This window comes from Pteropus vampyrus, unplaced genomic scaffold, assembly GCF_000151845.1.
Source record: "Pteropus vampyrus isolate Shadow unplaced genomic scaffold, Pvam_2.0 Scaffold61, whole genome shotgun sequence".
Taxonomy (NCBI): domain Eukaryota; kingdom Metazoa; phylum Chordata; class Mammalia; order Chiroptera; family Pteropodidae; genus Pteropus; species Pteropus vampyrus.
The window spans coordinates 5,547,343-5,550,996 of record NW_011888842.1 but is presented as its reverse complement, the minus strand read 5'-3'; positions in this window follow the sequence as shown (position 1 = coordinate 5,550,996).

Below are 3,654 nucleotides of genomic sequence, written 5' to 3'. Positions count from 1 at the left end.
CTCAGCATAGTGCGTGGTACAGAGCAAGAATTCTTAGGATTGTTGTTTTCTTTATTTTTAAAAGTACAATTAAGGTGACCTACTTCTTCTTATCCCTGTTGTGATATTGTGATTTATAATGTGAAATGCAGGAAGTCCTCATGTCATCGGTAGGTTCTGCAATTTTAAGCCAAATGATGTAAGATGAAACCAGTTTTATCACAGGCTAAGTGATATAAACAAGAGTTAAGTTCCTGGGCATCCCATCAACGTTATGACAAAAGGATGTTTCAGTGAAATGACAGACATTGTTGGAGGACCTATTTTTGGTCTTTCTCCTTGTTTCTGACACAGAGCTCCTAAAACCCTTGGAATTTCCTAAGTGCTGAGAGCAATAAATGTGTCTTTTGTTATGTTAATGAAGTGACTTTTGAAAGCACCTAAGGTCGGGGTTGGTTGCCAGGAAACCCAACCATTTGATAGACAGAAGGGTGGAACTTTTAGTCCACCCCCTGACCTCCCAGGCAGGAGGAGGGCCTGGAGATTCACCCCGCCCCCACCGGGTCCAATGATTTAATCATTTTTGCCTATGTAATAAGGCCTCCATAAAAGTTCAAAAGGACAGGGTTCAGAGAGCTTCCCGTAGGTGAACACCAGGCGAGGCGGGGAAAGTCACACCCCTGGAGAGGCCATGGAAGCTTCATGCCCTTTCTCCATACCTGTCCTATTGCATCTTGTCCATCTGGCCGTTCCTGAGTTGTATACTTTTATAATAAACCAGTGATCTAGTGAATAAAATGTTTCTTGGAGTTCTACGAGCCACTCTAGCAAATTAAACTCAAGGAGGGAGTCTTGGGAACTTTTCATTTATAGCCGGTGGGTCAGAAGTGCAGGTCGCGACCTGGACTTGTGATTGGCTCCCTGAGTTGGAGGAGGGCTTTGGAACCTCCAGCCTTCGGCCATTTCATCAGAAACATAGGTGACAAACTTGGGCTTGCTACTGGCCTCTGAAGGGTTGGGAGAGGGGCCATCTTGTAGGACTGAGCCCTCCACTTGTGAAATCTGATGCCGTCTCCTGGGTAAGTAATATCAGAATTGTTGGACACACAGCTGGTATCTGGAGCTTTGTTGTTATCGGAATACAGATCAACCTCCTCCCCGCCCCCGCCACTGGAACTGGGTCCAAGGAACCCAAAATACCTGTTTTTCCATTTTTGCTGTCTTTTCTCTATAGAGGTGGTTTTCAAGTGTGGTCCCTGGACCAGCAGGGTCTGTATCACCTGGGAAAATGTTATCAGTGCAAGTCCTGATGTCATCTCTGACCTATTGGATCAGAAACTCTGGGGCTGGGCTCAGAGCAGGTGTTTTAATAAGCCTTCCGAATGTTTCCCATGCACACTCAAGTTTGAGAACAACTGACCTATAGTCTGACTGCTAATTACTCCAGTTCTGGTCCCTCAGAGCTTCTCCTTTCTGATGGAACATAGCGGCTTTTCTGATCTGACTTCTCTCCTCACCCCTGGCATCCATTCTACACAATAGCTTACTTTAAAAAAAAATCCTACAATGGCTTCCCCTTCCCCCTGGAATAAAACTCCAATTTTTGGTACATCCCAAAGACCCCACGTGATCTGGACATTGCCTTCTCTACAATTTCCTCTGTTTTCTTACCCAGCTCAGCCACTGCCTTCTCCCCACCCCCCCCAACACCTTCGTTCACCTTCCTGGCTGTTTTTCTCTTTCTCAAACAAACCAAGGACTTATGTGTACTTCTGCCTAGGATGAAATGGTCTCCCTCTAGATCCTTACACATCTGGGGTCTTTTTATTGTTCAGCTCAGCTTACATATTCCCTTCTCAGGGAGGCTTCCCCTAGCCTCCCTCCTTCAATCTAAAGAACTTCAATCTAAAGTGATCGTGTTTCACTGCTATCAAAAGTGTTATTACCGTCCCACGTTTTCTTGTTTATTTGTCTGTTTATAAGTTTGCTGTCTTCCTTATTTAAACACAAGGTTCTTGAGAACAGGGGCCTTGCTTTCCCTGTTCTTAGTCTATCTTGATGCTTAGAAACGTACCTGGCACAGAGTTCGTACTTAGTAAATACTTGTTTGTTGGAAGGATGACTAGATGAATGGATGGATGAATAAATTAAATATGGCAGAGTGTTCTAGCACGATAATGATGGAAAGCTGTCATTTAAGTCCCTGCTAATCTAAGGATTTCACACTTTCACAGTTGTTTTTTGGCTCAGTGGTTTGCAAGAGGTGGTACTATTTTCCCTCTCTTCAGGGGAACTTGAAAATGTGGGACATTTTGCAGATACAGTGACTGGGGGCACTAAAGGCATCAGGCATCAGTGGGTGGGGCTGGGCAGGCCAAACTTCCTGCGCCATGCAGAACAGTCTTATTCAGTAACGCATGGTGCCATGCGCCCCTCCCTGCAAATCCCAATAGCGATACATCTGAGAAACAGATGGAGCCTAATCATCTTATTTTATCGTAGTTGAAGGGTGTGTAGGGGTCATGAAGCTCCTAGGCCCTCGTATTCCAACCAGAGCCTATATTTACATTTCCTTCATTGAAGAAAACTTCAAATCGGCTCAGAAAGAGTTAACCCTGCCTGAGACAACAGCTATTTTGCTGGTAAGCCTTTAGTTCAGTGACTAATAGGCAAAAAGGACATGGAGTTCTCCTGGTTGGTGGAGGATGCAGCGTGAGGATGTCTCTGAGGCCCATTCCTGTGACTGCCGAGCTGAGTATGAGCAATAGGATATTTTGAGGAGATAAAAATGCCTGACCAGCTAATGACTCTCAGATACCGGTACCAAGATGGGGGAGGTGGGGGGCAGAAAGGGGGTTGGGGGGAATGCGACTCACTCAGAGACAGACAGGCCTGGTGAGGAGGTTATGCCTGGCATATACATGTGTGTGTCTGTGCGCACACACATACACATCAGGCGCACACACAGTCCAGATGCTCAGAGATGTAGCATGAACACTCACCACACGCAGATGTAGAATACAGCCTACAAAGAGACACTGATCACACCCAGACATACCATATTTTAACCTATTGGACATGGACTACACACAGGCATGTGTGCGTGTGCGTGCACACGCACACGCACACACAGAGTATACACTTAGTAGATCATATCCTCCCTAGACAGACCTCATGTTCACGTAACACATAGCCTTCAAAACTGAGACACACTCATACGGCACAGGCATATAGAACACACCTAACACCACCAGCCCATGCAATAGATAGGCACACATGTAACATATAATACGTGCACACAACTCTCTCCTATAGACAATGCCCATTCACACACCATCTGCACAAGTAACCATAATGCGCAAGTGCAGACATAGACACACGATACTCAGATGTATGCATATAAATTCAGGTCCAGCTAACACAGATACAAACACAGGTACAACATACACATATGCATACACTCCAGTAAAACACACGCGCCATAGAAGTCCACATCTAAGGCACAACATGCACATATACATACTTACGTCTTAGAGATACACCCTAAGAGACAAACATCACACAAGGCTTATTCTGTACATATGTGTGTGTTTTTCCTTTGCTAACATTTACTTCTTAAAATTAACTCTCAGACCTCTGCTTCAACAACAACCACCAATCAACACAACATACAGA